Source organism: Phyllobates terribilis, unplaced genomic scaffold (assembly GCF_046119375.1).
Source record: "Phyllobates terribilis strain yellow unplaced genomic scaffold, ASM4611937v1 Scaffold_13__5_contigs__length_258822181, whole genome shotgun sequence".
Classification (NCBI taxonomy): Eukaryota; Metazoa; Chordata; class Amphibia; order Anura; family Dendrobatidae; genus Phyllobates; species Phyllobates terribilis.
The window spans coordinates 166,324,479-166,346,963 of record NW_027362773.1 but is presented as its reverse complement, the minus strand read 5'-3'; the positions used below and the strand labels follow the sequence as shown (position 1 = coordinate 166,346,963).

At 49.6% G+C, this 22,485-nt stretch overlaps 1 protein-coding gene across 2 annotated transcripts in view; it reads right to left on the bottom strand.

Annotated features, from left to right (window-relative positions):
- DENND2B (DENN domain containing 2B) overlaps nucleotides 1–22,485 on the bottom strand; it is a 433,939-nt gene that overhangs the window by 371,051 nt on the left and 40,403 nt on the right. The window lies entirely within an intron of this gene.

The window sequence follows — 22,485 nt, the reverse complement described above, 5'->3', positions numbered from 1 at the left end:
CCAACCTGACGGAACTGGAGAGGATCTGCCAGGAAGAATGGCCGAGGACCCCCAAATCCAGGTGTGAAAAACTTGTTGCATCATTCCCCAGAAGACTCATGGCTGTACTAGCTCAAAAGGGGCATCTACTCAATACTGAGCAAAGGGTCTGAAGACTTATGACCATGGGATATTTCAGTTTTTCTTTTTTAATAAATTTGCAAAAATTTCTACATTTCTGGGGGGGGGGGGGTTCTGTCCAGATGGGGTGCAGAGTGTACATTAATGAGAAAAAAATGAACTTTTTAGAATTTACCAAATGGCTGCAATAAAACAAAGAGTGCAAAATGTAAAGGGGTCTGAATACTTTCCGTACCCACTGTATGTGCCCCCCACATCCACCTCCAGGGGTTTCTCTGTCCTTCATCTACATCCATAGACATTAATATAGGGAAAAGTATGTGCCCCCCACATCCACCTCCGGGGGCTTCTCTCTCCTCCATCTACATCCATTAATATGGAGGAAACTATGTGCGCCCCGCCCCCCCCTGCCATTTGTGGGGTCAGACCTTGATGTTGGAGGGGGGTGCCCGGGCTCAGAGTCTCCATTATAGGTGTTGGATGGGGGGCTCTGTGCAGCCGCTCATGTTCTCCCCCATGTCTGTATGGATCTTGTGCATTGGGCACAGTCATGGGGGACATAAGGGTCTTCCCCAAACTGATCCCCCAAAGCTGAAGCTACAATTGTCAATAACGTTTTGTGCTGAAGATTAAGATTTCCCATCACTGGAGCTGAGGGTCCGCGGCCGCCCCTTGATAACAGCCCATAGCATTAGCCTCATCCACCATCTGTACAGCGGCACAATGCAGTCAGGGGGTAACGTCCTCCTGGAATCACCAAACCCAGACTCCTCCATCAGACGCAGATAGAGAAGAGCTATCCGTCACTGCACAGAACACATCTCCTACAGAGTCCAGTGGTGGCGGCTTTACACCACTCCATCCGACACTCAGCATTGTGCTTGGTGATGTACGGCTGCATGTAGCTGCTCGGCCATGAAGCTCCCGGCGGGGGGCGCAGTGCTGATACCGGAGAAGGTCTGGACTCTGCAGTTATGGGGTCAGCACGTCCTTACATCCAGACATCACATGTGACCGATATCAGCCCCTCTTATAACGCTCCAGTACTGATATAACCTCCAGACATTACATCATATGTGACTGATATCAGCCCCTCTTATAACGCTCCAGTACTGATATAACCTCTAGACATTACACCATATGTGACTGATATCAGCCCCTCTTATAACGCTCCAGTACTGATATAACCTCCAGACATTACACCATATGTGACTGATATCAGCTCCTCTTATAAAGCTCCAATACTGATATAACCTCCAGACATTACACCATATGTGACTGATATCAGCCTCTTATAAAGCTCCAGTACTGATATAACCTCCAGACATTACACCATATGTGACTGATATCAGCCCCTCTTATAACGCTGTCACATCCTTGGTGTTTGGGGCTTGTGGCCTTATAGATGTTAATATTGCCCAGGGGTCCTGAGGTTATAATGCAGGCAGTGTGAAGCTCAGCTGACTGCTTGTCCCCCTCTTTTCTAGTGATTATTGGGGGCCTCGGTCTCGACTTGTAAGGAACTCAGATCCTTTTGTATTTGACCCTTCATTAGTTTCATGAGAGGACGGTCACCCTTCTGATGCCCCTCTAGGCTCCCAGCAGCCTTTTCAGTCTGTGTACAGAGCGGAGGCGCCTCCACCAGTGATCCTATAGGAGCGGTCTTGGCCCAGCAGTCAGTCACACAGCGGATGGGGCAATATGACATATAGGGCCATACAGAGTACACAGATGATGGGTGACTGTCCGCAGGGTCACTGTGCTCTTATCTCCTACCAGGGGTGTGAAGGGGGCAGGGGGGTAACAAGCACTCTGCCTCCAGTCCTGGGATGATGGCGTGTGATGGGAAATGAACCAGCACCAGTAATAGTCGCCCTTCCTCTTCTATATACACCATTAAATCCCACATTTACTGAGGCAGCCTGAACCTCCATACCAAGGGTTCCCCAAATACAATGTATCAGTCTGGAGTCCAGGCTGTTTATCTGACAGAGGATTGACTACACTGATACATTGTAACAAACAGTGAGGTGTACAAACAAGAATGATTCTATTCACTGACAGTAAGCAGAGATTCCATCAAAGCATTTGTGACATTTTTGCTACAATTCGAGATACAAATGACATTGAATCGTTGTGTGCTCACATATTAGGAGGGGAGGGTGTCACTTTGGAGGGGTCGTGGTGGGCTCTATTTTATCATCAAACTAATAAAACCAAAATCCTGAAAAAACATGACAATTTTTGTTACAAATCTACATTTGCTCATGGCAGGCGTGGATCTAACTCTCGGTCTTTCAGCGTGCGTCACATTTGTTTTTAGACAAGCAAATAAAAAAGGTGTAAAGTACGGGCCAAGGTTACAGAAACGCTTCATTATCTGATGATTCATCGCCATTGACAGAACTCCAGCGCGGCACCAGATATGGAGGGTTACACGCCGGGATCTGATGAAATACGCTGCTTTTCCTTATGTCACTTTTATGGTATTTTTACATATGTTGAACTTCTGGGGAACATCGGCCGCTCCCTGTGAGAACACGCTGAGAGCGCTCTGGCCTCAACCCAACGAGAATGGGAATTATAACAATCGTAAAGGGCTTAATCACATCAGCGAGAAGTTGCGGAGCGGTCCCAGAACAGCCCAGACCGAGTCCGGTACGCTGCAACCGGTATGCTGCAACAATCCCGTCCTTAGTGACGTTTTATCTGAGGATGGCAACCATTATGTCCAAGATCACAGCATCGGAAGGGTCCTGGAACAGTATAAATGTGAGCTCGTCAGAGGTCACCCGTCCGACACCCCCCACAGACGTCACCCATCAGACACCACCAGTCCGATACCACAGGACAGATATCACTCCTTATGTATCACAGGGTAGACACAGTATCTCAGCACACATCACAGATCAGACATTACTGCTCATTTATCACTGGGACATTTGCTGCTATGGAGTCTGGGATATTTGGGTAACAACTAGTGATGAGTGAGCATGCTCGCCACTGCTCGGTACTCGAGATGCTCGGAGCTCGCCACTGCTCGGTACTCGAGATGCTCGGAGCTCGCCACTGCTCGGTACTCGAGATGCTCGGAGCTCGCCACTGCTCGGTACTCGAGATGCTCGGGCGGGAGCTCGGGTCCCCGTCCTGCATGTCTGCCTCTATTTAGATCACCAATCATGCAGGGATTGTCTGCCAGTCACTGTAATGTCACAGCCATGGTGGTTGTGGCATTACAGTGATTGCCCAAATCGATGGGAACAGTGCCAACAGTGAAACATGAAAAGCCGGCAATTCATCAGCGGCATACACCGGTACCCGACAATTCATCAGCGGCATACACCGGTACCCGACAATTCATCAGCGGCATACACCGGTACCCGACAATTCATCAGCGGCATACACCGGTACCCGACAATTCATCAGCGGCATACACCGGTACCCGGCAATTCATCAGCGGCATACACCGGTACCCGGCAATTCATCAGCGGCATACACCGGTACCCGGCAATTCATCAGCGGCATACACCGGTACCCGGCAATTCATCAGCGGCATACACCGGTACCCGGCAATTCATCAGCGGCATACACCGGTACCCGACAATTCATCAGCGGCATACACCGGTACCCGACAATTCATCAGCGGCATACACCGGTACCCGGCAATTCATCAGCGGCATACACCGGTACCCGACAATGTAGAACAGAAAGAATAGAGCATCACACATAGATTAGATAGATAGATATTATATATGTGACTGACATGTTTCTAAGTACAGTGATAGTGTTGATTACTGTACTTGTCATTTATGGAATGGGCGTGATGGTAAGTATGGTTTAATTTAGAACAATAAAGAATTGTGTGTTTATTTCAATTAAAGGACTTTATTCTGGGTGTTTGTTTTTTTTTTAACTTTGACTATGGGGTTAGTAATGGGGGTGTCTTATAGACGCCTCTCCATTACTAACCTGGGCTTGATGCCAGCTGGCATTATAAGCTGACATCAACCCCAACCCTATTACCCCACTGCCACCGCTACAGGGCAGTGGGAAGAGCGAGGCTAAGTGCCAGAATTGGCGCATCCTATGGATGCGCCATTTCTGGGGCGGCTGACGGCTGGTGTTTCTAGCCTGGGAGGGGGCCAATATTCATGGCTCCCTTCCTGGGCTATTAATATCAGCCCCCAGCTGTCTGCCTAGCCTTTGCTAGCTATTAAAATAGGGGGGACCCCACGTCATTTTTTTGGGGGGGTCCCCCATTTTAATAGCTAGTAAAGGCTAGGTATTCAGCTGGGGGCTGATATTAGTAGCCTGGGAAGCTCCGTGGGTATTACCCCCTTCCCAGGCTTCAAACATCTGCCCCAGCCATCTGCTTAACCTCCGCTAGAGACAACTTTTTGCCAGATTCAAGTTATTTCTGTGACCATTGTGGGTTTTTCTTTCATTAAACGAGGGGTAACAACAATTTTGACCAGGTGTGTACATACACTGCTTACCATCTCGGGTTATACCCAGCTGTACGCGCCTTTCATGACTATGGTGCCTGACGCGCGCCATTACGGTCACCAACATTACACCACATTTCTGCTGTATTTCCTTCTATAGCGGGCTCACTGTTGAGAATGGAGACTTTTACTCTCAGGTCCTAGACATCATCTAGACTCAACCATCAGACACAGAGATCACTACGATTAGTAGATGAAATGCCGGGGTTTTGTGGCGCCACACAGTGGATGAGAGTGTAATTACACTACAGATCTCCACAATGATCAGAGTGGTGGTGAGCAATGATGTGGATTAACTCTTCTGCTCAGCTGCCTTGGTCGTTGACACAAGTTCGGTCTTTATTACTAAGACAAATCACTTATTCTTATACTTTGTCTCCATCAGGTAGATTGAAGCTAACCGCAGTGTGACAGCAGCCTTATACCAGGCCTCTCCCTATATGGTCAGTTTTGGAGCCTATAAGAGGAGATCTTCCATGATGTCCATATGCATCAATAAACCTCACCACCTCCCGTACACAGCGGAGAAAAGTGCTGATCAGCAGAAATCCAGCGCTGAGGTGCGGAGGTCGGGGAGTCAGCGCCGTGACTCACAGTTTGGAAGCTTTGCTCCAGGAAAGTTTTGGCAGCAGAGATCGTCCGCAGTCCGTCTGTTCTGGTCCCAGCTGCTCATGAATCCACAATCTGCCAGGACAGCGGGCTACACGCGGCTTCATCTTGTAGACCCAGCCCTGCGACACACTAAGGGGGGATTCTAGCAAAATGTATCACTACATTAGTAATGGGAGCAAGTCCACAAAAAAAAATCCAAATCAAGCATGTTGACTTTTTTCTGCCTGATCCTCAGCTACGGGGTGTGTGTGTGTGTGTGTGTGTGAGAGTGTGCGAGCGAGAGCGTGTGTGCGAGAGCGTGTGTGCGAGAGCGTGTGTGCGAGAGAGAGAGTGTGCGAGAGAGAGAGTGTGCGAGAGAGAGAGTGTGCGAGAGAGAGAGTGTGCGAGAGAGAGAGTGTGCGAGAGCGCGTGTGCGAGAGAGCGTGTGCGAGAGAGCGTGTGCGAGAGAGAGAGTGCGAGAGAGAGAGTGTGCGAGAGAGAGAGTGTGCGAGAGAGCGCGTGTGCGAGAGCGCGTGTGCGAGAGCGCGTGTGCGAGAGCGCGTGTGCGAGAGCGCGTGTGCGAGAGCGCGTGTGCGAGAGCGCGTGTGCGAGAGAGCGTGTGCGAGAGAGCGTGTGCGAGAGAGCGTGTGCGAGAGAGCGTGTGCGAGAGAGCGTGTGCGAGAGAGAGAGTGTGCGAGAGAGAGAGTGTGCGAGAGAGAGAGTGTGCGAGAGAGAGAGTGTGCGTGAGAGAGAGTGTGCGTGAGAGAGAGTGTGCGTGAGAGAGTGTGCGTGAGAGAGTGTGCGTGAGAGAGAGTGTGCGTGAGAGAGAGTGTGCGTGAGAGAGAGTGTGCGTGAGAGAGAGTGTGCGTGAGAGAGAGTGTGCGTGAGAGAGAGTGTGCGTGAGAGAGAGTGTGCGTGAGAGAGTGTGCGTGAGAGAGAGTGTGCGTGAGAGAGAGTGTGCGTGAGAGAGAGTGTGCGTGAGAGAGAGTGTGCGTGAGAGAGAGTGTGCGTGAGAGAGAGTGTGCGTGAGAGAGAGTGTGCGTGAGAGAGAGTGTGCGTGAGAGAGAGTGTGCGTGAGAGAGAGTGTGCGTGAGAGAGAGTGTGCGTGAGAGAGAGTGTGCGTGAGAGAGAGTGTGCGTGAGAGAGAGTGTGCGTGAGAGAGAGTGTGCGTGAGAGAGAGTGTGCGTGAGAGAGAGTGTGCGTGAGAGAGAGTGTGCGTGAGAGAGAGTGTGCGTGAGAGAGAGTGTGCGTGAGAGAGAGTGTGCGTGAGAGAGAGTGTGCGTGAGAGAGAGTGTGCGTGAGAGAGAGTGTGCGTGAGAGAGAGTGTGCGTGAGAGAGAGTGTGCGTGAGAGAGAGTGTGCGTGAGAGAGAGTGTGCGTGAGAGAGTGTGCGTGAGAGAGAGTGCGCGTGAGAGAGTGCGCGTGAGAGCGTGCGCGCGAGAGAGCGCGACCGAGAGAGTGCGCGCGAGAGAGTGCGACCGAGAGAGTGCGCGCGAGAGAGTGCGCGCGAGAGAGTGCGCGCGGGAGAGTGCGCGCGAGAGTGCGCGCGTGAGAGAGCGCGTGAGAGAGTGCGTGTATTTTTAGTCTCTCCTGTTCCTGCTCCAGACGCCTCTTGCCTTCAGCTACTTCACTTCCTGTCAGCCATGTTGGCTTACATGGAATTACTACCTCTGTCATATGGTCACCAACAGTCTTTGGAGCAGATTCATCACTTGAACATTTTATGAAACAACTTTTCCTTATTTTCTTGTAGTATTAGTTGTTTTTTTTTTTCTTTCATCAAATTCTTCAATTGATTAATTTAGAGCAAAATCAAGATGATCGTTTTTTTGCGTTTTACCTTTTCATGTGACTTACGGCACAAAGTGGAAAGTTCCTTTAAAATGTCGCACAAAAGAAAAGCCACATTTATACCTCATTAAGGGACGGGAGTGCAAGTGCATAAACATGGAGACATTCTGAAATGTCGCAAGTGATGAATTATGGCCTAAACATGTGGATTTGCAAAACACTGCAAATCAATTATCTGAACAATCCCTACAACATATAAAGGCTTTTATAGGTTTGTGATAAGGCTACCGCCATATGGTGCACTATCACAAACCTTTGGTAAAATGCTACATTTTTGCGGTGTGTTTCCTGACCACACAGCACATTATTAACCCCTGTGGTTACGCTATAAAACATTGCATAAAAGGTAAAAAGAATTACTTATTTTTCCTCTTCATCTTGACATGTTTCTGAAACTTTGACTCCATTGTGTAACTTTTGTGCGTTTTGTCAGCGGCTGCCCACCGCAGATCACACCGACCTCATGTGTCAGGTCAGAACGGAGGACTCGCGCAGGCTGCCACCGGGTTATCAGATACCCACACTAACGTGATAAGAGGATTACCCAGCAGAAATAAAACATACTAAAAAAATCATTCTGGAAGAGGCAATTTGCATATTAAATTTCCCAGAGGAGCATTGCACGGCGAATAAGCCTCCTTACCATGGCATGCCAGAGTCGGTATGTCAGTCTCCACAAGGAGAAACGTTACCCCTTAGACACCAACCATAAACCAACATATGTAGAGGCACAGGACAGGGGATAAAGCGAGGGTAAAGGTAATAACCGGGGTCAAGAGGTCATACAGAACAGAAGGGGGGTCAATGCCCCGAGGTGGAAGATGGGGAGAAGAAAGAACATGGGAACTAGAACAAAATCAGAGCAGATCTCTGGGGCGGAAGGGAGCCTGTGTTAGGGACGTACATCTACCCCAGTCCCTCTATCACTCCCAGCACCTCAGCTAAACGTGATAGACAAGTGTATACAACTATAAGACCACAATCTGTCTATATCCCCACAGGTCACAGCAGCATTGTCACATTGTCATATACGCAGGCCTCACAGATGCAGTGCTGTTACATTGTCATATACGCAGGCCTCACAGATGCAGTGCTGTTACATTGTATCACTGTGGTATTATGTACTCAGGCCTCACAGATGCAGTGCTGTTACATTGTATCACTGTGGTATTATGTACTCAGGCCTCACAGATGTAGTGCTGTTACATTGTATCACTGTGGTATTATGTACTCAGGCCTCACAGATGTAGTGTTGTTACATTGTATCACTGTGGTATTATGTACTCAGGCCTCACAGATGCAGTGCTGTTACATTGTATCACTGTGGTATTATGTACTCAGGCCTCAGAGATGCAGTGCTGTTACATTGTATCACTGTGGTATTATGTACTCAGGCCTCACAGATGCAGTGCTGTTACATTGTATCACTGTGGTATTATGTACTCAGGCCTCACAGATGCAGTGCTGTTACATTGTATCACTCTGGTATTATGTACTCAGGCCTCACAGATGCAGTGTTGTTACATTGTATCACTGTGGTATTATGTACTCAGGCCTCACAGATGCAGTGCTGTTACATTGTATCACTGTGGTATTATGTACTCAGGCCTCACAGATGCAGTGTTGTTACATTGTCATATACGCAGGCCTCACAGATGTAGTGTTGTTACATTGTATCACTGTGGTATTATGTACTCAGGCCTCACAGATGCAGTGCTGTTACATTGTATCACTGTGGTATTATGTACTCAGGCCTCACAGATGCAGTGCTGTTACATTGTATCACTGTGGTATTATGTACTCAGGCCTCACAGATGCAGTGTTGTTACATTGTATCACTGTGGTATTATGTACTCAGGCCTCACAGATGCAGTGCTGTTACATTGTATCACTGTGGTATTATGTACTCAGGCCTCACAGATGCAGTGTTGTTACATTGTCATATACGCAGGCCTCACAGATGTAGTGCTGTTACATTGTATCACTGTGGTATTATGTACTCAGGCCTCACAGATGTAGTGTTGTTACATTGTATCACTGTGGTATTATGTACTCAGGCCTCACAGATGTAGAGTTGTTACATTGTATCACTGTGGTATTATGTACTCAGGCCTCACAGATGTAGTGTTGTTACATTGTATCACTGTGGTATTATGTACTCAGGCCTCACAGATGCAGTGTTGTTACATTGTATCACTGTGGTATTATGTACTCAGGCCTCACAGATGTAGTGTTGTTACATTGTATCACTGTGGTATTATGTACTCAGGCCTCACAGATGTAGAGTTGTTACATTGTATCACTGTGGTATTATGTACTCAGGCCTCACAGATGTAGTGTTGTTACATTGCAATATACGCAGGCCTCACAGGTGATGTAGTGTTGTTACATTGCAATATACGCAGGCCTCACAGATGTAGTGTTGTTACATTGTATCACTGTGGTATTATGTACTCAGGCCTCACAGATGTAGTGTTGTTACATTGTATCACTGTGGTATTATGTACTCAGGCCTCACAGATGTAGTGTTGTTACATTGTATCACTGTGGTATTATGTACTCAGGCCTCACAGATGTAGTGTTGTTACATTGTATCACTGTGGTATTATGTACTCAGGCCTCACAGATGTAGAGTTGTTACATTGTATCACTGTGGTATTATGTACTCAGGCCTCACAGATGTAGCGTTGTTACTTTGTAATATACGCAGGCCTCACAGATGTAGCGTTGTTACTTTGTAATATACGCAGGCCTCACAGATGTAGTGTTGTTACTTTGTCATATACGCAGGCCTCACAGATGTAGTGTTGTTACATTGTATCAATGTGGTATCAGGTACTCCGGCTCCAGCGGCTCGTGTACTGGGATGACACTACAACTCTGCATTGTGATGTCATAGTTTGCAATATACTATGATGTCACCACACTTCCCGTGTAGGATGGATGACACGGAGAGCAGAGTTGTACCTATCTTGTGATGAACATTTCAGCACATGTTCACCCCATTATATACAGTAAAGGGCGCCATCTGCTTCCACATTTACTGAGTAACGAGATCCCGGCCCCAAAGGACAAGTAGAAGCCGAACACCGTAAACGGAGGATCCCGGGATCTCAGCGCTGGCAGAGGAGTTAACCCTTGATTTCCTTAGTGCACATATCCATCTGTTCTCCTTATACTGTCCGATATATACACAGTATATATGATATACATACACATACAGGGCAGCAGAGCTGTATACTGTCTGTTTCGTAAAACATATCTTAAGAGTCAGCACCACCCATCTACACACAGGTACGGTATATTGATAAGATTGGCCACTGATCATTGGGGGTTACTCTCCATTAATTGAGCTGCTGGGTGAGCACTCCTAATCGGAAGTGACCGCACACGTGCGACCGTCTCTCCGTCACCCCAATAATGTGGTAGGTTGACCAGCATAAAACAATTCTCTTCAATCTGAATTCTGGGAAGTGATGTGGTTACACCAACGGGGGGTCCGGAGCCCCTCAAATAACAGAACGGGCAGCATGGACTGGTGCTGTTCTGAGCTCCCCCCAGTGGTGGCTGCAAAGACTTTCACCTGACGTATGACGGGAAGCAAAGGATCTGGAGATCTAGAACGCAGTTTATGAAACAATGGCGATCATTAAAGTAACCAAAAAAACGACATATTTGGTGAAATCCTCAGAGAGGGGACGAGCTTACTCTGATTTTTGCTAAGAGGCCCATTTATGTTTGGAGTACACCCCTGACTGGATCACGGACCTACCTGGGAAAGTCTAAGATTCTTCTAGAAGTATTAACACAACATTATACAAATTGCAACACATTAAATAATATGCAAATATGAATTCTAGATCTGCAGCCAACAGAGTACAAACATGACGGCTACTCCTATCCTCCACACTTATCAGACGTCTGCACCATCAGCAGTGACAGACCCGCAATACAGGCCGAGCACAACACAGCGAGGAGCCCGGGGCCGGAGCCACGCGCCACACAGCGAGGAGCCCGGGGCCGGAGCCACGCGCCACACAGCGAGGAGCCCGGGGCCGGAGCCACGCGCCACACTGCGAGGAGCCCGGGGCCGGAGCCACGCGCCACACTGCGAGGAGCCCGGGGCCGGAGCCACGCGCCACACTGCGAGGAGCCCGGGGCCGGAGCCACGCGCCACACTGCGAGGAGCCCGGGGCCGGAGCCACGCGCCACACTGCGAGGAGCCCGGGGCCGGAGCCACGCGCCACACTGCGAGGAGCCCGGGGCCGGAGCCACGCGCCACACTGCGAGGAGCCCGGGGCCGGAGCCACGCGCCACACTGCGAGGAGCCCGGGGCCGGAGCCACGCGCCACACTGCGAGGAGCCCGGGGCCGGAGCCACGCGCCACACTGCGAGGAGCCCGGGGCCGGAGCCACGCGCCACACTGCGAGGAGCCCGGGGCCGGAGCCACGCGCCACACTGCGAGGAGCCCGGGGCCGGAGCCACGCGCCACACTGCGAGGAGCCCGGGGCCGGAGCCACGCGCCACACTGCGAGGAGCCCGGGGCCGGAGCCACGCGCCACACTGCGAGGAGCCCGGGGCCGGAGCCACGCGCCACACTGCGAGGAGCCCGGGGCCGGAGCCACGCGCCACACTGCGAGGAGCCCGGGGCCGGAGCCACGCGCCACACTGCGAGGAGCCCGGGGCCGGAGCCACGCGCCACACTGCGAGGAGCCCGGGGCCGGAGCCACGCGCCACACTGCGAGGAGCCCGGGGCCGGAGCCACGCGCCACACTGCGAGGAGCCCGGGGCCGGAGCCACGCGCCACACTGCGAGGAGCCCGGGGCCGGAGCCACGCGCCACACTGCGAGGAGCCCGGGGCCGGAGCCACGCGCCACACTGCGAGGAGCCCGGGGCCGGAGCCACGCGCCACACTGCGAGGAGCCCGGGGCCGGAGCCACGCGCCACACTGCGAGGAGCCCGGGGCCGGAGCCACGCGCCACACTGCGAGGAGCCCGGGGCCGGAGCCACGCGCCACACTGCGAGGAGCCCGGGGCCGGAGCCACGCGCCACACTGCGAGGAGCCCGGGGCCGGAGCCACGCGCCACACTGCGAGGAGCCCGGGGCCGGAGCCACGCGCCACACTGCGAGGAGCCCGGGGCCGGAGCCACGCGCCACACTGCGAGGAGCCCGGGGCCGGAGCCACGCGCCACACTGCGAGGAGCCCGGGACCGAAGCCACGCGCCACACTGCGAGGAGCCCGGGACCGAAGCCACGCGCCACACTGCGAGGAGCCCGGGACCGAAGCCACGCGCCACACTGCGAGGAGCCCGGGACCGAAGCCACGCGCCACACTGCGAGGAGCCCGGGACCGAAGCCACGCGCCACACTGCGAGGAGCCCGGGACCGAAGCCACGCGCCACACTGCGAGGAGCCCGGGACCGAAGCCACGCGCCACACTGCGAGGAGCCCGGGACCGAAGCCACGCGCCACACTGCGAGGAGCCCGGGACCGAAGCCACGCGCCACACTGCGAGGAGCCCGGGACCGAAGCCACGCGCCACACTGCGAGGAGCCCGGGACCGAAGCCACGCGCCACACTGCGAGGAGCCCGGGGCCGGAGCCACGCGCCACACTGCGGCCCGGCCCATCATGTCTGTGTATTCTCCCAATCATACAATCGCAGGTGTCTATTTACCAAGACGTCTCTCCCACCTGTACAAAAACTATATACTGGTAGAAATTTGTTTTTACAATTCTAGATTGACAGATTTAAATCACCAATTATTTTAAAGCTTTCATGTAGATATAATACCCAAAAACATTCATTTGCTGCATACATACATGTCCCGAGTTACCTCCTGTATTATACCCCAGAGCTGCACTCACTATTCTGCTGGTGCAGTCACTGTGTACATACATTACTGATCCTGGGTTACATCCTGTATTATACTCCAGAGCTGCACTCACTATTCTGCTGGTGGAGTCACTGTGTACATACATTACATTACTGATCCTGAGTTACATCCTGTATTATACTCCAGAGCTGCACTCACTATTCTGCTGGTGCAGTCACTGTGTACATACATTACATTACTGATCCTGAGTTACCTCCTGTATTATACTCCAGAGCTGCACTCACTATTCTGCTGGTGCAGTCACTGTGTACATACATTACATTACTGATCCTGAGTTACATCCTGTATTATACTCCAGAGCTGCACTCACTATTCAGGTGGTGCAGTCACTGTGTACATACATTACATTACTGATCCTGAGTTACCTCCTGTATTATACCCCAGAGCTGCACTCACTATTCTGCTGGTGCAGTCACTGTGTACATACATTACATTACTGATCCTGAGTTACATCCTGTATTATACTCCAGAGCTGCACTCACTATTCTGCTGGTGCAGTCACTGTGTACATACATTACATTACTGATCCTGAGTTACATCCTGTATTATACTCCAGAGCTGCACTCACTGTTCTGCTGGTGCAATCACTGTGTACATACATTACATTACTGATCCTGAGTTACATCCTGTATTATACTCCAGAGCTGCACTCACTATTCTGCTGGTGCAGTCACTGTGTACATACATTACTGATCCTGAGTTACATCCTGTATTATACTCCAGAGCTGCACTCACTATTCTGCTGGTGCAGTCACTGTGTACATACATTACTGATCCTGAGTTACCTCCTGTATTATACCCCAGAGCTGCACTCACTATTCTGCTGGTGCAGTCACTGTGTACATACAATACATTACATTACTGATCCTGAGTTACATCCTGTATTATACTCCAGAGCTGCACTCACTATTCTGCTGGTGCAGTCACTGTGTACATACATTACATTACTGATCCTGAGTTACATCCTGTATTATACTCCAGAGCTGCACTCACTATTCTGCTGGTGCAGTCACTGTGTACATACATTACATTACTGATCCTGAGTTACATCCTGTATTATACTCCAGAGCTGCACTCACTGTTCTGCTGGTGCAATCACTGTGTACATACATTACATTACTGATCCTGAGTTACATCCTGTATTATACTCCAGAGCTGCACTCACTATTCTGCTGGTGCAGTCACTGTGTACATACATTACATTACTGATCCTGAGTTACCTCCTGTATTATACTCCAGAGCTGCACTCACTATTCTGCTGGTGCAGTCACTGTGTACATACATTACATTACTGATCCTGAGTTATATCCTGTATTATACTTCAGAGCTGCACTCACTACTCTGCTGAATATTCAACAGGAATCAACATATGAAAAATTAATTCAGTGGTATTCTAACAATAATTTGAGAGGCTATACAGTGAATGTGACGATAGAGCCTAAAATCTTAATAAGCCAGACATTTAGAATTGTTAATCAAAGAGAAATACTCCAATATCTTTGTGTATTTGTGTCTGGTCAATAAGAACAGCCCAGCATTTGTATATGCTAATGACAAATTGTACTAACAGTCAGCCAGATGTGTATTTACAAGAGCCCATGTGATACCAACTATGTAAATAGATTAGCTCAGACAATGATAGGTGAGCCCTGCACCTTTACCTCTTACCTGTGACTGATGACCCTTGACCTGTGGATGTGTACTTAAATAGGACATGTGGTTCTGTAGCAGAGACTTTAAACAGGGATGTCTGTAGTGCTGAAAGCAGAATCAAGGAGCATCTGAAAGGCTTTACAAGGAGAATGAGAGACATCCTTCAGGACAGCAGATGGATTGCATGGCATTACCCAAAGAGACACAGATTTGAATTCTACATGATTCTAGCTTAAGGGTACCGGCCCTGACGGGAAACATTCGGATCTGCTCCACTGACCATCAGAGAGACCATGGATACATGTTGGGAAGACCAGGCTGGAACGAAGAAGTCACCTGGCTCCATGGATATGTTGTTTGGGGTTGCCAGGAGGGACCCACCGGTCGCCTGCAGCCCACGGAGACAATAGGAGAAGCCAGATTGGGACCCACCGGTCATCAGGCCTTGTACCTCGATTGACTTTTAGCTTCCTAAGCTTGCCGCTACCTCCTCTCTGTGGGAGCCCGCCAGAAGCGGGGGGCCACTGGTTGATGTAGCCGGCCCTGGAAGTCTCCAAAGTCGCAGCTGTTCTATCCCAGGCGGGCGGAGAAGGAAGGGTGAGACTGTGTAATGTTGCACCATCTTGGGTATTTGCTGGGACTGTTCTATGTGTTTATTGCCCGCTTTGTGCTTCAGTAAAGTATTGCCGCGCTGTTTTACCCGCACCCTGTGTTGTCTGAGTAGCGTTACGCCCACGGAAGACCCCGGATCTTCACAGTGACTAAGGCAGAGATTAGGCAAGGGTGCCCCTCATCCCCATTATTTTTCTTATTCTGTACCCAAACAATGTTAGAGAAAGTTATGATGATCCAAAACATCTCAGGAATTCAGCGTGCTAGCTGTGAACATAAAACGGCTATTCTTTAGTAACACTGGTAAATGTTTCTCAGCATTACTGGCAGAATTAAAAACAATTAGTGTAATCTCCAACTCTGAAATTACATTTTCATACTCCGGAGATCTTTACTGTAAATGTCACACTGGGACTTCTCTTTTATACCTGTCAAAAACATTCCACTTCTGCTTCACTCAAGATATAGATTAATACCGAGAACAAGCAGTAATTGCTGACGATTGAGACTGAAAGCCACATTCGAGTGGTCAAACTACGGTAGCGTCGATCGCTGCTCTTTAACCACTTAAATGCAGGTGTCAATCGCTGAGTTGTAATCCAGGGGATACGTTATTACGTCGCCCATTGATACCCACCACCACACAATCAACCGTCGCTGAGCAGCATAAAATATAATTATTTTTTTTTTAACAAGAAGGGAATTTAAATATTACATATTATACAGTATGAAGGGGAGGAGGAGGCAGAAGCCAACAAGGATGAATGGAAAGTGCAAATGCTTTATTAGTAAAAAAAACAAATGGACATGTGGAGTGGGGAAAACACACGCATATAGACCTCAATGTGGATGACATAGCAACGCACAGCGTACAGACACAATTATTATTTAGTCAACCCTTGAGAAAGGCGTTCCTGCCGAAACGCGTGTCGGGGTTGCAGCGCCGGCGTGCAGATCTGGTTTGCGGCTCCCTACCAATCCAGGTATTATAACCAATGCTCTTTCAAAAAAAACACAACAACAACAATTACAGTAAACCCACTGTAAAATACTTACCCGTTTACACTCAAAGAACCTGAAAAGCTGAGGTGGTCTACAGCTGGGAAAAGTATACATGAAATCTCTGAATTTATGGACTACGTTAGAAAATACAGAGAATGGAAGCGACACGATAAAAGTGCCCGATTAAAAAAATAAAAACACAGAAAGGGTCATTCTGTCAATCAGAAATTGTCATTGTAATAAAATTACTCTTCAGTGATCAAGAACATGATTTACATGGGATCCAAAACCTGCCCTCACTCATTTAAAGGCTTAAAACAAGCTTTCCAAAAATAGCAAGTTATCACACACAAACATAACTTGTTGATAAGCTGGAGGGTCCCAATAATTGGATCCCCCACACAATCCTGAGAACGCGGCTCGGCAGAATCCAGTCTTGACTAGAGCGGAGGCGCGCATCCTCCGCTTCTCAAACACAGATCCCAGAAGATTGACCTTAACTTTTGTTGTATCATGGCTAAATTATCAAAAAAGGAGCCCGTGAACTGGCCGATTTGTCTCGACGGGCAATGCCTTATTCATGGTTGTTGGTGAGACCAAGCACTGGTGGTCAGATCACATGGACGATCTTTTATCAGATATCGGATACCTGGATAATAGAGCTGATATATTGTACATTGCTGAAATCAGAAAGAATAAAGATTCTCATCAGATTACAAGACAGTGTATATTACTGTCTGATACATTGTATCGGCATGGTTACATTACCAGGATATGGTTTATGGACACAGGAATGTTTAGACTCCTATTCATCGGTATTCAGCGCTGCATCCTGGACGTCTCCCCAGAATAAGACAGAAAGGATGAGATCTTCTAACAACTAAGACAACGGGAAGTTTCCATTATTCTGTAACTTGTAAGGAACAACGTGTCATATCAGGTCAGACGAATACCAGGATTAAAAGGGGCAGAAGCTTTAAAGGAGTACAGATTACAAAATGAAAGGAAGGACCTAGTACACTCGGGGCACGGGACAACGGCGACGACACGCGGGGCACGGGACAACGGCGACGACACGCGGGGCACGGGACAACGGCGACGACACGCGGGGCACGGGATCTGTCGGATGACTCGTTATCAGCATCTTATAGGGATCTAGGATCCATTGCTCTCATTTCTACTATTGTAAACGATGCAGCAGATGTCACAAAGTAAATGAGGAATGTCAGGGACCCCATGGAGCTGTGAGCTGAAGGGGCACCTGGATCTCATTTACTGATCAGTCCTGCAGCCCACGCTCAGCACTGACAATACAACAGTCTGAGCTGAGAGCAGTCCGGCCTGTGCAGAAGACCTGGCACAATCCTGTCACTGATTGGCTGCAGTGGTCACCTACTGTTCCTGCTTGATGAAGTAGCAGAGGAGACCTGCGGCAGACATGAGCAGTGGTATATCGGAGGTGCATAGATAGGTTGGGGAGAATATTCTCCAGTGCTGCATTTATAACTCTACAGGCTTCAGAGCCGAAATCTCCCAGAGTCCACAGCTTGGTCAGTGCCTGCACACGGCATAAGTCAGTAATTGGCATCTAGATGCTGTGTTAATAGAAGGCACTAAAGCATCTAAATGTTACAAAAAGCAATTGCCCCAGATACATGATAACATTACGTGGCCATGAATCTCAGCCCCTGAATTTCTGGACTCTTACAAATCAATTTTAGTGTTAGAGCCATTGGAGAAAGGTTACATTGTGCAATTCATGTTGTGTAACCTGCAGTGAGGGGACAGTCCGGGCATTATGATGAAACATCCTTCTCTACCCCCTGACGGCCGGCTCCACGCTCAGCCTCCGAGGGGGCTTCATGCTTTTACATCTGTAATGTTACTATATAGTACGGAGATTATTCTCAGCATCTGGTAAAAATCTGCAATCCTAATATAAAACATATTGGGGATTCACGAGTGAGAGTCTCCGTCCTGTCAGGAGTCGCGTTCTTGTTATGTTACTGCTTCCATTAACTCAATATAAATCCACTTATCCGTTATTAAAAAACAGTTCTGCTGCCGATAAACAGACGTAATATTACTAGAATCTGCAGCGGAGAAAGAGACCATGACTATCTCATAACAAAGAGGAGCGAGCGGCATAGTATACACAGCACAAACCGCCCATCACCAGAGATCAGCGGTGACATCACTGAGAATGCCGCCTATCCATCACCAGAGATCAGCGGTGACATCACTGAGAATGCCGCCTATCCATTACCAGAGATCAGCGGTGACATCACTGAGAATGCCACCTATCCATCACTAGAGATCAGCGGTGACATCACTGAGAATGCCACCTATCCATCACTAGAGATCAGAGGTGACATCACTGAGAATGCCACCTATCCATCACTAGAGATCAGCGGTGACATCACTGAGAATGCCGCCTATCCATCACTAGAGATCAGCGGTGACATCACTGAGAATGCCACCTATCCATCACTAGAGATCAGCGGTGACATCACTGAGAATGCCTCATATCCATCACCAGAGATCAGAGGTGACATCACTGAGAATGCCGCCTATCCATCACCAGAGATCAGCGGTGACATCACTGAGAATGCCTCCTATCCATCACCAGAGATCAGCGGTGACATCACTGAGAATGCCACCTATCCATCACCAGAGATCAGCGGTGACATCACTGAGAATGCCGCCTATCCATCACCAGAGATCAGCGGTGACATCACTGAGAATGCCTCCTATCCATCACTAGAGATCAGCGGTGACATCACTGAGAATGCCGCCTATCCATCACCAGAGATCAGCGGTGACATCACTGAGAATGCCTCCTATCCATCACTAGAGATCAGCGGTGACATCACTGAGAATGCCGCCTATCCATCACTAGAGATCAGAGGTGACATCACTGAGAATGCCGCCTATCCATCACCAGAGATCAGCGGTGACATCACTGAGAATGCCTCCTATCCATCACCAGAGATCAGCGGTGACATCACTGAGAATGCCGTCTATCCATCACCAGAGATCAGCGGTGACATCACTGAGAATGCCGCCTATCCATCACCAGAGATCAGCGGTGACATCACTGAGAATGCTGCCTATCCATCACTAGAGATGAGCGGTGACATCACTGAGAATGCCGCCTATCCATCACCAGAGATCAGAGGTGACATCACTGAGAATGCCGCCTATCCATCACCAGAGATCAGAGGTGACATCACTGAGAATGCCGCCTATCCATCACCAGAGATCAGAGGTGACATCACTGAGAATGCCGCCTATCCATCACCAGAGATCAGCGGTGACATCACTGAGAATGCCGCCTATCCATCACTAGAGATCAGCGGTGACATCACTGAGAATGCCTATCACCAGAGATCAGCGGTGACATCACTGAGAATGCCTATCACCAGAGATCAGCGGTGACATCACTGAGAATGCCGCCTATCCATCACCAGAGATCAGCGGTGACATCACTGAGAATGCCGCCTATCCATCACCAGAGATCAGCGGTGACATCACTGAGAATGCCTATCACCAGAGATCAGCGGTGACATCACTGAGAATGCCTATCACCAGAGATCAGCGGTGACATCACTGAGAATGCCGCCTATCCATCACCAGAGATCAGCGGTGACATCACTGAGAATGCCGCCTATCCATCACCAGAGATCAGAGGTGACATCACTGAGAATGCCGCCTATCCATCACCAGAGATCAGAGGTGACATCACTGAGAATGCCGCCTATCCATCACCAGAGATCAGCGGTGACATCACTGAGAATGCCGCCTATCCATCACTAGAGATCAGCGGTGACATCACTGAGAATGCCGCCTATCCATCACTAGAGATCAGAGGAGACATCACTGAGAATGCCGCCTATCCATCACCAGAGATCAGAGGTGACATCACTGAGAATGCCGCCTATCCATCACCAGAGATCAGCGGTGACATCACTGAGAATGCCGCCTATCCATCACTAGAGATCAGAGGAGACATCACTGAGAATGCCTATCACCAGAGATCAGCGGTGACATCACTGAGAATGCCGCCTATCCATCACCAGAGATCAGCGGTGACATCACTGAGAATGCCTCCTATCCATCACCAGAGATCAGAGGTGACATCACTGAGAATGCCGCCTATCCATCACCAGAGATCAGCGGTGACATCACTGAGAATGCCTCCTATCCATCACCAGAGATCAGCGGTGACATCACTGAGAATGCCGCCTATCCATCACCAGAGATCAGCGGTGACATCACTGAGAATGCCTCCTATCACCAGAGATCAGCGGTGACATCACTGAGAATGCCGCCTATCCATCACTAGAGATCAGAGGAGACATCACTGAGAATGCCGCCTATCCATCACCAGAGATCAGCGGTGACATCACTGAGAATGCCCATCACCAGAGATCAGCGGTGACATCACTGAGAATGCCGCCTATCCATCACTAGAGATCAGAGGAGACATCACTGAGAATGCCGCCTATCCATCACCAGAGATCAGCGGTGACATCACTGAGAATGCCGCCTATCCATCACCAGAGATCAGAGGTGACATCACTGAGAATGCCGCCTATCCATCACCAGAGATCAGAGGTGACATCACTGAGAATGCCGCCTATCCATCACCAGAGATCAGCGGTGACATCACTGAGAATGCCGCCTATCCATCACTAGAGATCAGAGGAGACATCACTGAGAATGCCGCCTATCCATCACCAGAGATCAGCGGTGACATCACTGAGAATGCCCATCACCAGAGATCAGCGGTGACATCACTGAGAATGCCGCCTATCCATCACCAGAGATCAGAGGTGACATCACTGAGAATGCCGCCTATCCATCACCAGAGATCAGCGGTGACATCACTGAGAATGCCACCAATCCATCACCAGAGATCAGCGGTGACATCACTGAGAATGCCGCCTATCCATCACCAGAGATCAGAGGTGACATCACTGAGAATGCCGCCTATCCATCACCAGAGATCAGAGGTGACATCACTGAGAATGCCGCCTATCCATCACCAGAGATCAGCGGTGACATCACTGAGAATGCCGCCTATCCATCACTAGAGATCAGAGGTGACATCACTGAGAATGCCGCCTATCCATCACTAGAGATCAGAGGTGACATCACTGAGAATGCCGCCTATCCATCACTAGAGATCAGCGGTGACATCACTGAGAATGCCGCCTATCCATCACTAGAGATCAGAGGAGACATCACTGAGAATGCCGCCTATCCATCACCAGAGATCAGCGGTGACATCACTGAGAATGCCTCCTATCCATCACCAGAGATCAGCGATGACATCACTGAGAATGCCTCATATCCATCAGCAGAGATCAGAGGTGACATCACTGAGAATGCCGCCTATCCATCACTAGAGATCAGCGGTGACATCACTGAGAATGCCTCCTATCCATCACTAGAGATCAGCGGTGACATCACTGAGAATGCCACCTATCCATTACCAGAGATCAGCGGTGACATCACTGAGAATGCCGCCTATCCATCACCAGAGATCAGCGGTGACATCACTGAGAATGCCGCCTATCCATCACTAGAGATCAGCGGTGACATCACTGAGAATGCCGCCTATCCATCACTAGAGATCAGAGGTGACATCACTGAGAATGCCGCCTATCCATCACCAGAGATCAGCGGTGACATCACTGAGAATGCCGCCTATCCATCACCAAAGATCAGCGGTGACATCACTGAGAATGCCTATCACCAGAGATCAGCGGTGACATCACTGAGAATGCCTATCACCAGAGATCAGCGGTGACATCACTGAGAATGCCTATCACCAGAGATCAGCGGTGACATCACTGAGAATGCCGCCTATCCATCACCAGAGATCAGCGGTGACATCACTGAGAATGCCGCCTATCCATCACCAGAGATCAGCGGTGACATCACTGAGAATGCCGCCTATCCATCACTAGAGATCAGCGGTGACATCACTGAGAATGCCGCCTATCCATCACTAGAGATCAGAGGTGACATCACTGAGAATGCCGCCTATCCATCACCAGAGATCAGCGGTGACATCACTGAGAATGCCGCCTATCCATCACCAGAGATCAGCGGTGACATCACTGAGAATGCCTATCACCAGAGATCAGCGGTGACATCACTGAGAATGCCTATCACCAGAGATCAGCGGTGACATCACTGAGAATGCCGCCTATCCATCACCAGAGATCAGTGGTGACATCACTGAGAA